Genomic DNA, 17,500 nt, shown 5'->3' on the forward strand with positions numbered 1-17,500 from the left:
TACTGTAGATAGATATGGATATATATACAGGGGGAGAGAGAGAGAGAGAGAGAGAGAGAGAGAGACCATTTCATATGATAAATGAGATATAGAACGTATATGAGGTTGGTTTCTCCTGTTTTTTTGACGTCATCCCACTGGTACGGGCAGCAGGTACCATGTTAAAGAAAAGAATAGATAAATTCAAATTTTTCCAACTGTATCATGGCCTCTTTTTATCTTTGTATGTCTTAATGTTCATTATTTGCGTGTCCACATTACGACAGATTCATTAATTTTTGTCTGTATCTTTTTGGAGTGTGTGATGGCCACGGTGATGGCTGTGGCGCCGTGTGTTGAGGTGTTGTTGATGTTGTTGGCGGGTCTGCCGTTATCTGTTATTATCGCCACCACCGTTATCTTGCTCTCGCTGGAGTGCTCATCTGCTTGGCTGCATCTCACACACACACACACACACACACACACACACACACACACACACACACACACACACACACACACACACACACACACACACACACACACACACACACACACACACACACACATGTGCACACACACACACACACACACACACACACACACACACACACACACACACACACACACACACACACACACACACACACACACACACACACACACACACACACACACACACACACACACACACACACACACACACACACACACACACACACACACACACACACACAGGTCACACACACACACACACACACACACACACATAGATAGAGACAGTGCACACACACACACACACACACACACACACACACACACACACACACACACACACACACACACACACACACACACACACACACACACACACACACACACACACACACACACACACACACACAAGGTACACACACACACACACACACACACACACACACACACACACACACACACACATACACACACACACACACACACACACACACACACAGTGCACACACACACACACACACACACACACACACACACACACACACACACACACACACACACAAGGTGTACATGGTTACACACACACACACACATGTGTGGGCACACACACACACACACAGCACACACACACATGTAAGGTACATTGAACACACATGTGTACACACACACACACACACACACACACACACACACACACACACACACACACACACACACACACACACACACACACACACACACACACACACACACACACACACACACACACACACACACACACACACACACACACACACACACACTGGGATAGCTCTTGTAAATGATGATGATGATAACAACAATGTAAAAATAATAATAATAACAATAATAATGTCAAAGATCTTGTCAATACCTATGGTAGGAAGATACAAGGTGATTCCAATGGCTCATGAAGCTCGGCGGTACAGTACCAGGCCTCGCAGTGGAGTGGGTACATCATTTAATTTTTACACAGCGAAGTTACAGGCCAGGGACGTCGGTGCTCCTATGGCTACAGGCGACAGGGACGATGATCACGTGTCCCACACCATCAGCACGACAGAGGCCACGCTGAACGAGAGTCACTGTGATTCAGAGTTTGACTGTGGTAACGGGCGGGTGTGTGTGTGTGTGTGTGAGAGAGAGAGAGAGACAGAGAGAGAGAGAGAGAGAGAGAGAGAGAGAGAGAGAAAGAGAGAGACTCCATCTCACTATCACTGCAACTTTTTTTTTTTTTTTTTTTTTTGCCTACGTCACCAGATGCAAGGGGAATGAAAACAACTCGAGCTTACCTTTTTGTTGTTGTTGGAGAAAACACTGAGGCAAACTTTCACAACACTGAAACCATTAATCCTCTGCCACCCATTTTCATAGGATATACTCTCATGGCGCCTACCCACCCACCCATCCACTTCGCAATGCCAGCTCATCCCACCAGTTTCTTTGTCCCCTCGTTCATTTTTTTTTTTTACCCTCCTGACACTTTCATTCTTGATTTTTTTTTTTTTTTCTTTTTTAAATATTACCCCTGTGGTGCGGGGGACAATCTGGCCGCACTATGGGATGGGACTACCACTCTGCACCCAGGTTGTGTTAGGAAGAATTCTGCCACTTTATTCCCTGCGTGTCATGAAAGGCAACTAAAAAGCGCGGGGTGAAAAAACTAAGGATCCCCTTCTCTGTTTTTGGGTTCCTACAGTAAGACAGAGCATAGAGAGGGAAGAGGGATTGAGTTATCCCCGTACCCTGAAGATTGGGTCTATGAATGTGCGTGGATGTAGTACGATTGAAGCCAAAAGGGAGGAGATAGGGAGAATGTTTGTGGGAAGAAAGTTGGATGTGTTAGCTATGAGTGAAGTAAAGATGAAAGAGAAAGGTGAGTGTAAGTTTTGAAGTGTGAATGGGAGGAGGTCAGGTGTTAATAGAGGAAGGGCGGGAGAATATATGACCTTGTTAGTGAGCCCGGAAATGCAACAGTGTGTAACTGAATGGAAGGAGGGGTCGTCGAGACTGATGTGGGTGAAAGAGAAATTTGGACGTGAGTTGTGGGTATTTGTGTATGTATATGGGCCTGGTAATGAAAGGGATGCAGAAGAGAGGGAGTCTTTCTGGAATGATGTTGATGAGTGTCTGCAGAGTTTTGAAGCAAATGTGAATGTAGTCATGATGGGAGATCTGAATGCTAGAGTGGGAAAGGTAGCAGTTGAAGGTGTAGTTGGTATGCATGGTGTGCCTGGAAGAAATGAAAATGGGGAACCTATGATACGGACTCTCGACACCACTGATCTGATGTATAATATGTATAGCAGGGAGAGTGTTTCTCTTTGTTGTCTAAGGGCTGTCCATGTAATTTCCCCGAGTGCACTGAATGGAGGGATGCACCACTCCTTTATGTCTTGTGTTTGGTCCTTGAATCGAGTGTCATAGATCATTCCAAGAATCTTACTAGAGTGTGTGTAAGGCACACATACATTGCTGAGTGTGGTATGAGGAGTGTACTTGTGGTCATGAGTGTTGCTGGCGATGAGTGTAGCCTATTGTCCTAGATCCATGCCTGAAGTGTGTTGGGATACTCTTGTTGCAGTGTGCAGGCTGTCTGCGATATGGTGTGTGCTTGTTATGATACTGTCATCTGTATATGAGGTAATGTTTGTGGACGGTTGGGGTGTAGGAATGTCATGCATGTACGGGATGAAAAATGTGGGTGAAAGAAGAGTTCCCTATTCAACTACATTAAGGAGGTTTCATGTTCGTGATGACTTGCCCTGAAGTGTAATATTTGCATGTCCACCGGATGATTAACTGGCAAGGCAGCATTTGTTGTTGTTCTCCTTGTTTGTATTATAGATTTACCAAGCGTTTCGCGGCCCTATCGGGTTGCCAAACACTTGTTCAAATGAGAGCTGTTTCTGCATCGCATTTGCTTTTCTCGAAACTAACGTTTTATACGTCGAAGCAGGAGCAAGTACTTCACGACCCTATCAGACCGTTCAGCTGTAAAACCAATGGGAACAGTTAGGGGTCAAAACACCCCTTTAGAAAATTTTAATAGATATGAAATTGAAAAGAGCCCATCTGCGACCCAGTTGCAACCATCCTGCCAAGTTTCATCGATATCAGTTTTCCATTTTCGATTGCGTTTTACACACGCGCGCGCGCACGCCTCCAGGATTACTGTCCATTAGAGGATCTGTTTTCGATGAGGAATGGCGCCAACGACCTTAATTATGTCTATTGTTTTAAGAAGAATATGTTGTACAGGTCTCACAGTTGATGCTGTCAGGTGGTTGTTGTATGAAGTAGATTTATAAGGTGTTTGTGGAGTGTATAGTGTTCCGTGTTGTGAGGGAGTAAGGGAGACATGAGGAGTGATCTTGTTTAGAATCAGGCGTTCATTTATCGTTGATGCCGCGCAAAGCAGTGTATGAAGAACGGTATGTTGGGTTCCTGTTTAGTTCAAGAGCAGTGAGTATTGTTCCATATATCCACATATTGGAAATGTTACAATTTGCATATAAGTAGTTTCTGACAATTGTGAGGGTCTGGATGCCGTCTGGTCCTAGATGTCTTAGGTGACGGTTGCTCAAGCCATCCACCCTGTGCTTTTAGAGTTCTCCACTTTCTTGATAATGTCACGTGCCTGTTCTGGAGTGATGGAGGTTACGTTTTGGTTAAGTGAAAAGGACTTCCTGTGCTATCCATCTGTCTACAGCCAGACGCCTTAATCCCGTAAGGGATGGCAACAAACAGATCGCCTCTATGTTGCCCTGTCCCCTACCATTTCACTGTTCTCCAATTGGATCACACCCCCCTCTCTCTACCTCTCCACTCCAAATTTCCATTTCATACACGGTGTCCCTCTCCTCCCCACCCTCCACCTCACTCACATACACTCTTCCCGTTCTCCATCCTCTCTACATGGCCAGACCACCTCATTGTATTTCTTCTCTTTCTATCACATCCACATCCACACCACAAAGCTCCTTCACTTCCCTATTTGTCAGTCTGTCTCTTCATGTAACTCAACATGCTCCTCTCAGATAACTTATTTCCACTGCTCTCAGTCTTGACTTGCGTCCTTCCAACAAGGGCCAGGCTTAGCTTCTATACGTTAGGGTTGGTATCACAATACTGTCATGCTGCGACTGTTTTACTTCCATGCTCACTTCCTTATTTGTTATCACTGCCTTCAATGAACCAGCAACCTTTATTCCCTGTTGTACCCTTTTAAGCACCTTATTCTCTAACGTCCATCCTTAGTCAGCACACTGCCCAAATACTTAAATGCACTCACATTTCCCGTTTCCTCACCAACAACCTCACTCTGCATTCAGTGACTTCCTCTCGAAGGCCATACACCTTACTCATCCCAACATCCACCTTTCGATTCTGTTTCTTCCACACTCTCTCATAGTCATTCACCAAGCCTTGCAGATCCCCTTCGTCTTCGTTTAAGAATAAAGTATCAAATGCAAACAACAGAACAGGAAGTTTCCAAACGGTGCTCGCTCTCATTACGACCGCTCCAACATCCACTGCCCTACCTTGTATCTTTTTTTATAACCCTATCCATACACAGATTGAAGAACCATGGAGACATGTCACATCTTTGTTTCAAACCAACATTCAGATTGAAAAATTCACTCTGTTCACCAGGACTGCTAATGCAAGTAGACAACCGGATCTGATTAGTGAGACATGGGATTTAGTAGCCTAGGCGAAGTAAGGTGGAGGAACCTGGGATTCTAACAAAGGTGTCTCAGGTTCGACCCAGGCCCGACTGCCAATGCAAAAAATATTATTTCTCAACTTAAGTGCTTGTTGGTGTTAAGTGATTTATATTTGCGTAGTGGTTCACGATTATATCTGCTCGTTATTTGTAAGGAGGAATGTGTTATGTTGACGTTAATGGTGGCATGGGTCTGGGGGGTGCTTTTTTTTTCTCTTCTTTTTAGTGATACTGTTAATATTCTTATAAAGCTCAGAGGTGCCTGTAGAGTGCCTGAGAGTTGTTATAAAGATTTCCAGTTTTCGACTTTCTTTGTGGTAATTTTGTTGTCATTTTCATTGTGTAATTAATGAAGCCTGGTGATAGTGGGTGTGGGTGTGGGTGTGGGTGTGGGGGCGTGGGTGTGGGTGTGTGGGTGTGGGTGTGTGGGTGTGGATGGGTGGGTGTGGATGGGTGGGTGTGTGGGTGTGGGTGTGGGTGTGGGTGTGGGTGTGGGTGTGGGTGTGGGTGTGGGTGTGGGTGTGTGTAGGTGTGGGTGAATGGGTGAGTCACATTGTTTTATAAGGTGAGATATCTCCGGCGTAAAGAATGGGTTGTAATGACTTCTGTTACCTCGTGGAATATGATGTTTGCTTTAAGTACGGTCTTGTTTTATCTTATCATGTGTCCGTCAATGTTGGTACTGGGTGTGTTGTTTAGTGTGCTGAAGTATCTTTATGTTTCTTCGGGGAAATTTGTCCAATTTTCTTTCTTATGGTTTCAGTATGTGTATGTGGTGTGTGATAACTCTGGTTTTAAGTGTATTCCCATAGTGATAGTGATAGGGAGATGACTGAAGGGAGTTTGGGTTTTGTCCGCAAGGTGGTGGTGAATGAGTGTTGGCTAACAGAACTGGGATGTCCATGGATGATAGGGAACAATGCGCTTGGTGTTTGATGTTGTTTTCTTATGCATGTGTTTGAACTGTGATGCAATGTTGGGCCCACGGCAGTTGTTTGACTGCTTTCGTGACAGGCATGTGCGTATAGCATTAAAATTCCCTGCAGTTATAGAATAGGTATCTGCCTAAGGGGAGGAGCCTAGGGTTATAATGTACTGGTATGGAATGGGAGCTGTCAGAAGGAATGAAAATTTTTTAAAATGTTGATTTCTAGTTTGTGACCGAATTTGACAATGAGCTTCTGTACTTGAATTACTAATGTGGTGTCATTCTGGAAAAGTGATTGTATTGTCTGTGTCGTATCTTTGTAAAGAAGAAATGTGCGAACGTAAGTGACCAGGCCTCCTCCGTGGCCATCAGATCTGTCTGTGAGAATGTGTTAGCAGTGACTTATGTGTTGAGTTTTGTGGGTGTGCATGAGCTTTGTGTCTGCAGTGTGTTTTATGTATGATGTATGCGATTTTTGCAGGGACACTGAGCCAGTGTATGCCACTACATGGTCTGACAACATATAGGCATTTAGATCTGCTTCTGTTGTTGTCGCTGTTACAGGCCGAGACGGAATCAACAAAGCTAGGCGATGCAGTAAAGGGCCTCTTTAGCTGTGGGATGTGAACTCATGTCTGCTTCTCTTGTCTTGTTAATGCTTTCTTCAAGGCTCCAAAGAAAATGGTCATTGTCCAACCACGCTGAGGAGGAGTTGGTAAGCAGCAGGTCTGCAAATATCCGAGCTGGTCTTCGGATTCTAGTCCTGTTCTATAAAGCCCATGGAGAGGTTCCTTATTTTTTCTGTAATCACGAAAAACGAACACTGTTAAAGGGTTTCAGAATACATAGCATTCAATTATACCCTAAGTTTCACCTATAACAATGGTGAATCCTACCCCACCCTACCTTTTGGACGGATATTGAGATTGGTATGGCAATGATGATGGTAAAATGTATTCTTGAAAAGACAAATAATTTGTAGGGGAGGTAATGGTCAAATGGTAAAGTCTGTCTGTATCTGTCTCTGTATCAGTCCATATTAGACTCACTGTATGACTGGACCTTCTTCAAGGAACAGTGGTTGCCAGAATCAGCCCTTCCAAGTCTGAGAAATTACGAATGGGGTGTTTGTAGGAAGAGTGGCGCATGTGAAAGTCGAAATTTGTAATGGTTACGTCTGTGTGTGTCTGAGACTTCTATAGCCTATATTACTGCAAAAGCATAGAGTGTGAACATTTGCAAGCATATGAACGGACAAGCTACCAGCACCCACATGAAATGCCCGACAAGGCTTGGACTCGAACCCTAGACTAGAAGCACATGAAATACAAGAGGACTAAATTGACCACCCACCCAGTACACCTCTAAGTGGTAGAGTTGTAGACTGCAAACTGAAAGACCAGAGATCGACTCCAGGTTGGGGCAGGGAACAGTTGGGGATTTGTATTTCCTTTATAAAGTTTTGATTGATATATCAGAATATTAACAGACAAAATTATACCAGTTGATGCCTTAACACCACTCCTGAATTAGATGGCCAAAGCATTTATTCAGTATTGTTGGAAGGTAATAGGATGCAAGCAGTGACGTGAGAAGGTGTGTGAAGCTCTCTCCTTCATGAAGAGGAACTATTTAACCTCACGGTATACAGACTGGCTACCCTGTGGCCGGAATTAGATACATAGGAAAGATGCATTATTATGCTCAGAGAAACCCTCAGAGCTCACTGATAACTTCTTTTCATTCATTTTTTCATTCATTGCCAGACGCCATGTATCCCAAACGGGGTGGCCAACGGCTTAGAGTTAATTGTTTTACAGGGAGGGGCACTAATCCTCCACCAACCCCACTTGACACGTAGGGATGCCGACAGCATCTGGTGTTCCCAGGCGGTCACCCATCCAAGTACTAACCAGACCCAACGTTGCTTAACTTCGCTGATCGGACGGGAAGCGGTACTTCTTTTCATGCCATTGGTTAATGCAATGCCTAACTGTAGACTAATATATCTGGAGTGTTAACAAAAATAAAACAGAAAAGAAGTCATGGTATTGAAGTGGTTGTTGGAGTTTCTTTCTGCTTCATCGAACGAGAGGTCTCGCTGAGCCGAATAAATGAGTCGTAGACTGAATTAACCCTTTCATAAAATGTGACATTTGTGTCGCGGCAAATATTTTCAGTAATGCGGGTGTCGGGTCAGATTTATGTAAATTAGTGTTGGGAATGTAATGCATGTGGCACAAAATAATACAGACAACAACTATGCCCCTTCCCGAAGTGACAGGAGGAACACTGGAAGCTGCTGACTCAGCTGACATTTTTTGTTAAATTTGTATCATTTTAGTTTCTTAGAACCGTTGGTTTATCAGATAGTAAGAACACCATGAGAAAGCTCATGGACTTCTGCTTCTAAATATGATCCTAAATAGTACTGGCTGTGAGCAGAGTTGCGACCTGCATGACTGAAAACATATTCACATAACGTTCTTCTTTAATTACAGTGAAGAAATGTAGTCATAGTCTCGTCTTTTCAGTTTTTAAGTTTGTAACACACAACAAACATTTGTGAAGTCAGTGATGTATGATGAATGCCAATAAAACGCAAATTATCGGGGTGAAATGGTCAAGAATGAAAATATTCATGTAAAGCATGTGAATATTTCTTATTAGGCAATAGTTACGGTGAACGTGAAAGACTTAATTAGAACGGAGTACTGAAATGGAAAGAAAGTTAGATGTAAAAAAGGTAAGAAAAGAGGGACAAGCTAAGGAGAAACAATAAGGAGGAATGTAGGATGAAAACAAGGAATAGAGCATAGAATGAGGTGAGGGACAGATATATTTTCTTAAGAGGGAATTACAAGAGAGAGAGAGAGAGAGAGAGAGAGAAGGGGGGGAGAGGTTATCCCAGTGTTATCATGGACTTATCATCCTGCTAATACCCAGACCTCATACGTAACACTGGAACTTGGCCTCCCAGCCACACACTCCGCGGGAGGTGCCAGATAACAGTGATAAGAGCACGAATACCTCACAGATAAATTTTCGAGTGTAGCCATATCTTGGACTCTACTCTTATCTGGGACTCGATTCACAAACAAAATATCAGAAACTCGATACACTAACAGAATACCTGGGACTAGATTCGCTAACAAAATATCTGGGACTCGATTCACTGACAAAATGAGATCAGTTTTCTGGCATACCTATGGTTTATTTTTTACTACGACAGGTATATGTGAGCGTCGCGTGCTTACTTTAGTGTTGTAATTGCTTTGCTTGGAGAAGATTTTGAATTAAACAGTATCCATGCATATACTGGTTAATCTACACTTACTATTTTTGCAGGGTGCATTACCCCTGCCCCACATCACCACCCACCAGCAACCTGAATTGGTCCACCTGGGTCTGGGTGTGACAGCAATGAAGTAGAAGTAATTGAGTGGATCTAGGCTGGACTGAATGGACGTGGGCTGACCTGGAGTTGCCTAAATGAAGCTAACTGGACTCAACTGATTTAATGAACCTGAAATAATGTGCCTGGGTCTGAGTGGATGAGACGGCCCTGAATTAACTTTTTTGAACCCAAATGAAGCTACTTGGAACTGATGAGCTTTTTGGCCTTATATGAACTAATTTAACCTGATGGCACCGAACTAATCGCACTATCCCAGAAATAATCCTGATGGCCCACCGTTCATCTGACTGGATTATATTGACAGACACAATACTGAGTCGGTTTGACTGCATCTGATTATACCTGAAATTATCTAAATGAATGTATAGGGCAGTACCGGAAGCGGCTTGACTGAATCTGAACTGACCTGATCGGAGTGGAATAGATTCAACCCTGATGGACCTCAAGTAGCTTATACTGAACTCAGCACGAATATTGTTGAATGCCCCGTTAATGAATATATTAAATCGTTATCGGGACACACAGGAAAATAATATACCATTTCTACTGTTGCTCTGACGTAAATGCCAGTTGACTGTTAATCTCGTCATTACGATAACGTTTTTTTACCTCGCCCAGACGGAGTCTGGCGAGGTATTGTTTATGATCGAGTTTCTTTGTTTCTTTGTTTGACAGCAACTTTGCGGAAAAACGGCTGAATGAAAATACAGTTCATGAAATTTTCAAGATATGTTGGCACTGATCCCAAAACAAAGTGGTTAAATTTTGGAAGCAATCGAATGATTCTGAAATGTCAGAATCAAGGTCACGGATTTTCAGAGGGTCTATTTCTGACAAATAATCCAGATCAATACAGGATAGAAGTACTGTCACCACTTGGATCCTTCGACCACAATCTCATCAAAGCCTCATTAGTCAATTCCCCCCAAACCTCCCTGTTCTAAACCTGTCAGGGGACCCGATGGCGCTGTGATAGGGCAGACTGGAATAGATTCAGAAATTATCTTGCTGACATTCCATGGCAGTCTTTCTTCTCTAGTGACATCAGTTCTACCCAGTTCCATATTAATGACTTAATACAAGCTGGTATGGATTTGTTCATACCAAGTCAACAGTTCACTAAAAATCGGACTCCTCAAAATGGTTTGATAGCAGTTGTGCCAAAGCAACGGCCCAAAAGTCATTAGCATATAACTCTTACTTGAAATAAAAAACATCTAGAATACTCAGTTAATTCAAAATTGTTAGAAACCATGCAAAAACAGTAATAAATCTCGCTAAGTCAAGCTTTCATCACTACCAAGCATCCAAACCTTTAAACAATCCTAATTACAATAGAATATTCCGGTCAGTTCTCAGTTCTTTCAACATATCTTTAACAAGTCATCATCCATTCACCCATTAAAATCCTCAGACGGTAACATGACATATGACCTGTGTGGTAAAGCGAATATCCTTGCCAGTACATTTGCCAGAAATTCTACTTTAGAGGAAGTCAGCCAGATCGTTCCAGTGCTTGAACTTGACTCTCCCGAAATTGCTCCACTTAAAATACAGACTAGATACGCAAAATCCATCCTAGACAATTTACCAACCAACAAAGCTCCAGGCCCAGATGGAACACCTCCAATTGTTTTGAAAAAGTGCTTCCCAGAATGTGCTTCTGCTCCAGCCAAATTATTCAGACTATGCATACGTACTTCTTCATTCCCTAATTCTTGGAAAGAAGCCAGTATCCACCCATTTCCAAAGAAAGGACGTTCTTCTGATCCCTCTGATTATAGACCAATAGCTATCACATCTTCTCTTGGTAAAGCATTTGAAATCGTAATGAATAAGCACATAGTTAAACATCTTGAGTCCGGTAACTTTATTAGTGATAGACAGTATGGTTTTCGCCACAAAAAATCCACCATTGATATGCTTAATCTCCTGACTTACACCATCAATCAATCAATTAACCAACATGGAGAAACTCATGCAGTAGCCCTTGATAATCCTAAAGCTTTTGACAGCGTGTGGCACCGTTCCCTGCTATTCAAACTCCCTTGCTATGAACTAACATCTTTTGATCCTCTGATTTCCTCATATCTCAGAGACAAAAAGATAAAAGTAGATGATGTATATTCCATTTCACTCGGTTAACGCTGGCATGTCACAAGAATCAGTTCTGGCTGCAACCCTATTTCTAATTCATATTAATAATATCGTATCTGTCACCCATAATCCCATCCATTCATATGCAGATGACTCAACACTTCACAGTTCATTCACACTTAAACACCCATTCACAAAGTTTAATATCTCTAACTCAAGTCAGTTCAGCCATCTCCATAAATTAAGACTCATCTAGGATCACTGAATGGGGACAAATTAACCTTGTCTCATTTAATGCTAGTAAAACCAAATATATACAATTTACTAATAGACAAATATTGCCAGATTCCTATATTACCTTAAATTCTACTAATATTCTTGTCTCCAACTGCATTGAAATTCTCGGTATTTCACTTAACAATGACCTCAGCTGGACTTCTCATGTTAGATCACTTGATAAAACCGCCTCAAAGAAACTTGGATTATTGTACAGAGTTCGTAGCTTCTTCACTGACAAGCAGTTGGCTATAGTTTATAAGACTCATGTGCACTCTCGGCTGGAATATTGTTCACCCTTGTGGAGTGGATGTGGGGAGGTTGCTCCAACTAAAGTATCTAGACAAAATTCAAAATAAAGCTATTAGAATTATCAACAACCCTGCTACTACAAATAAACTACCTCCCCTACAGGTATAAAGGAATGTTGCCTCCCTTGCATTATTTTACAGATACTTTTATGGCAAATGCTCAGACGAAGTTGCATCCATTGTGCCACCTCACCATGCCTTCCCCAGTGCTACACAGGCATCTGGTAGCGCTCATGATTGGAATGTCACACAGCCATATTGCAGAACTTCTGCCTATCAGAATTCTTTCATTCCCCGCACTGCATCTCTTTGAAACTCGCTTCCCCGGAGTTGTTTTCTCCCTGAACTTCAACCTACAGCTGTTCAAATCCAACCGTCACAGATTTTTTATGAATGAAGTACACCAGTAATCTGGTGTGTGGATTATTATTTTATTCATTTATTTTTCCTTCCTTTGTTTTCTTATTTAAATAATAAAAAACAAATAAAAATGCCTGAGTGAGTGTGAATCTGGATACTGAGTAGCCCACTATCCTACTGCCACCTCAGCTCGTCCCCCTCACCCCTCCACACACTTACTGTCCTTCTACTATACAAGATGTCAGCCAATATACTCACTAGGATGGTGTGCTTCTCAGTCTATGTGCAAACGTGTGTGGCTGTGCAGACCAATTCTGAATCCACAAACTTTGCCACACAGTTTGCATGTCAAGTCTGGGATTGCTGGGAGAACTCTGTTTTGGTTGTGCCTCCATTGTCTAAGTTTTTCCTTTGACCAGGTTCCGAGCTTCTTTGAGATGAATAGTTCCTTCACTGTAGTGTTCGCCATTGTTTTCTGTCAGAGGCATAGGTTTCAAGATCTTTTGGTATGATGTTGCATTTCTTCAGGGTTGTTCTTATATCATCTTTATATCTTTTCTTTTGTAACCCTGGATTGCGACGTGCTACACGGAGTTGGCCGTACTGAACCTGGCAGGGAAGGCAGTGCCCAGGCATGTGGAACACATGACCGACTCATCTAAGCTGTTTTTTAGCCAGCATGGTTTCTGTTCAAGTTAACTTTGCCCCCTGGAGAAATTGTGAGTGAGGGACTTTATCCTCCCATTTGAGTCCTAGGATGCACTGTAAGCATCGGATGTGATAAGATCAAGCTGTTTGATGTGACGCTGGTAAGTAGTCCAGGATTCAGCTCCTTATAAGAAGGTGGAAAGGCATAGGCCTACAACTGTATATACTGATACCTTTGTCTCGATTCCCAAGTTGATGTTTTCAAAGACTCTGGATCTGAGATGCCTAAAAAGACTAAGGCATGGTTGATACGTGCAAGGACTTCTGCATCATTGTTATATTTATCTGTGAGCACACTTCCGAGGTAGATAAAATTCTCCACCTGTTTTACATTTTCGCCATTTATCTGAAATTCAAGAGGCTATGCTGCGTTGTTTCTGTGAGATATTATTTCTGTTTTATTGACATTTATTCGAAGCCCCATTGCATGATATATGTTGGAAATAATTCCAAGAGACTGTTGTAGGGTTTCTAGGGTATGTGCAAGAACATCACCACCATCAGCATATTACAGTCTCAGAAATTAACTATTTCTTTCTTTCTTTTTTTTTTTTTTTACTACACCTGAAGGCGTCTCAGATCAAATAACTTACCGTCTAGACGGAACTGTAGTTTTATCCCATCATCGGGGTTCATTTGTTGGTGACATTAAAGGGTGACTGCAATGAGATAGATGTTGAAAATGACAGGAGCATGAACACATCCCTAATTTACCCCCACATCCACACTGAAGAGTTCGGATATGCTCAAACTTATGGACACACGAGCATTCATGTTGTCGTGCAGGCTCTTCAGGATGGTAAGAAATTTGTATGAACTCCAAATTTTGAAACAGCATTCCATAAAAGTTCTCTGTTGACAGTGTCAAATGCTTTTGCAAGATCGATGAATACAATATACAAATCACGGTTCTGCTCGTGGCGTTTTACTTGTATCTGTTGGGAAACAAAATCATTTCACAGTTACTTCATTCCTTCCGAAATCCACATTGTGTTTCAGGACGTGTTGATTTAGTCGAATGTTTTGTCGGACTGGATACCATTATCTTGGCTAGTACTTTGCAAGCATTCACAAGGAGGAAGATACCTCTACTGTTGTCACAATTTGAGCGGTTCCCTTTCTTCCTGTAGATGGTTACAGTATCAGTAGTAATCCATTCAGATGGAATTTGTTCTTGGTTCCAGATAGTCTCCCCAAACACCCCACTCTCTCCACCCATCCCACCAGTCCTCACCCACCCCACACCACAACCCATCCCACTCCTCCCCTCCCGCCCCACCCCTTCCCACTCACCCGCTCCCCGGCCGCCTCACCCTTCCCACCCACCTTCCTGCTCTCCTCCCGCCCCAGTCTCGTATTCTCCCCCTAACCCTTTTCCCTCCCTCCGTCACTTTCATTCTTATCCCCTCTCCCTCCTCCTTTCTCATCCTGCTCCCTTTTGCCTCACTCCTTCTCATCTTCCTCCCCCTCGCTCTTCCCTTATTATCTCCCTCATTATCTTTCCCTCTTCCTCCATCCCGTCCCATCTCCTTCCCACTCCCTCATACCTTCAGTGTACTTCGTATGCCACCTCACGAACATCCTGCGCTGAGAGAGAGAGAGAGAGAGAGAGAGAGAGAGAGAGAGAGAGAGAGAGAGAGAGAGAGAGAGAGAGGGAGAGAGAGAGATTGATCATGTGGCAAGCTGTGTACAATCGAGGTCATCAGTTTATACCTCTGTCTGGAAACTTAAGCCCTTGCAGAGTATGTCAGAATCTAAATTGTCAAAATCTAATCTCAAGTTTTAGGCTGTCATAATTTAAACTGTCAAAACGGAAAATGACAAAACTGAGCCATTAAAAAAAAATATCGAACAACTACTGAAACCGAAACAGTCCAAATATAAACTGTTAAAACGTAAACCATATCAAAAGCTAAACTTTCAGGATCTTATCAGGTGGAACCTAATTTTTCAAAACCTAGAGTATCAAACCCTAATGTCAAACTCGAAAGTCTAAATCTAAACTGTCAGAACTCAAACAGTCAAGACTTAAACTGTCAGTATCTAAAGTCAGAACCTAAACAGAACTTAAAACCAGTTCCTGCATTGTCAAAATCAAAACTGTCAAGACATAGACTGTCAAAGCTTAGACAGTCAAACAACACTGTCAAAGTGTAAACTGTCAACACTGATGCAGTCAAATTTTAAACAGTCAAAGCCTAGCATGTCAAACCCTACTGGCAAACCCTAAACTGTCAAAACCTGATCCGGTAAAATCTAAACTATCTAATCCTAACACAAAATCTAAGTTGTCAAAACCTGATCAGTCATACCCAGTCAGTCAAAGCCTAAACTGTGAGACCTTAACCTCATTAAATCTGGAAGCTTCCTCTATAGCTGCGTTGCCTGGCTAGGGTTCCCATGACGAAGTTTGGCATGATCCTTGCTGCGTGCTGTCGATCCTTGTGTTGTACTGACATCAGGTTTTGTAACCACTCTAGCTGACTATATGATCCTTTCACTGGGAGATAATCATTAAGGAGCAAGTTAATCCTTTGGCTAATAAAAGACATACTTACACTTCTTGTGTTTGCACATCACCCAAAGTTCCGACACAGGCACTTATTGAAGCTTGTTTACAGTTTGCCAGCTTTCACTTAGTTGTATGAGAAATGTGTTTAGGGTACAAATGACTGGATTTTGAATGTCCTCTCCATTGATACCAATTTTATGTGTAAACTCCTGTAAATAAAGATATCTCCTCTATGGTCTTTACTGTTTTGGTTACTGTGACCTTGTGGTTGACTTACGAAGGCTCACCGACAGGTGGAGAGAATTTATTTAGCACCCAAGTCGTCTAAAACGCTCCATAATTGCTGTCTGTATAGTACGAACTAATGTAAGGACGGATGGATAGACAATAAAATTCTCGCTCAGCTGCCCATGTCCCGCGACTTCGTCTTCGGGAATTCCTGCTATCTTCTGACGCATTGGTTCAGCTAGAGGCAGGCTTTCCAGACTGGAAGAGTTAGATATGATTTTCATTAACTCCTTCGGTACTTGAAGACTTTACTAAAAGAAATTAATAAGCTGGAAGTTGCAAGAGTACGAATATCATCACCAGACTGAAATGGTTATCTAACAAAACCTTAACTGACAAAGCCTTCTCAGTCAAAACTTATTTAAATCATTAATCCCTTCATTCCAAGGACGTAATCTGCACTTTATTTTTGTGGTTACCTAGCGATTTAACTTTGGAAGATTCTCTCAGTAGTGAATGGATTAACAGCGGCTGTATCTACTCACTTCAGTTCTAAAATTCTCTTTTTAACTGAGTAAAAGCCTCCGGAGGGAACAAAAATTACATATAAAAATACATCACTGGACTGAAGGGGTCACGACTCAGTTGGAGTCTCCTTTCATTCGTTGCCACCACTGACCACATAAAGGCTGTTTTAGCCCTTTCAGACCGATGGCCTTTTTTTTTATATATATATATTCTTCCTACTTCCAGACGATTTTATTCAGGACAGGCGAGACTTTTCGAACTCATAAAGTCTCCATCATCTCTTTCACTGCAGGGAGGAAGCTGAATAAAATCGTTTGGAGGTGGCAAGAACAAGTTACACAAGACATCACCTTATTGAAAGGATGAACCGTGATTAAATGTGTGTGAGAGAAGGTATGATGCCGTAGATGGGGACGCCCACTATCCACTCACCCTATGTTGTGCCTCCTCCTGGCAACTCTTCCCTGGATGACAAGCCAAATAGTTTCAGACAACCAAGGAAACCATTAACTTTGGGTAGTACCCATATAACCAAATGACGTCTGGTGGTCAAGTAGATTGAGGCGCCCTAACTAGATTGAGTTCATTAGGGATTTCATGTGACATGTGGTTGGGATTTATTGGGCATATGACGCAGCTCAGAGGTGAGCGAGGCTGGTCACCATCGCCATAAATGTCGAGACTGAATAATCTAGTTCCTGGCCCGTACTCGCCTGAGAGGTCAGACAAGGACTAGATGACTGATAGGTGAAATTTATGCATGTTTTTCCTCTTCACTACTGCGACCTCTTTTTACATTGTTGGTTTTCTGTCGATTGTATTCAGCAGAGCACAGAAGGAGACACATTCCGAACTGGAGGCGTTATATTTAACTTTCACTAACCCCTTCAGTACGAGAGACTTTCCCAATGTG

The sequence above is a fragment of the Coenobita brevimanus genome, chromosome 13 (genome assembly GCF_032717465.1).
Source record: "Coenobita brevimanus isolate Jiangsu-jjx chromosome 13, ASM3271746v2, whole genome shotgun sequence".
Taxonomy (NCBI): Eukaryota; Metazoa; Arthropoda; class Malacostraca; order Decapoda; family Coenobitidae; genus Coenobita; species Coenobita brevimanus.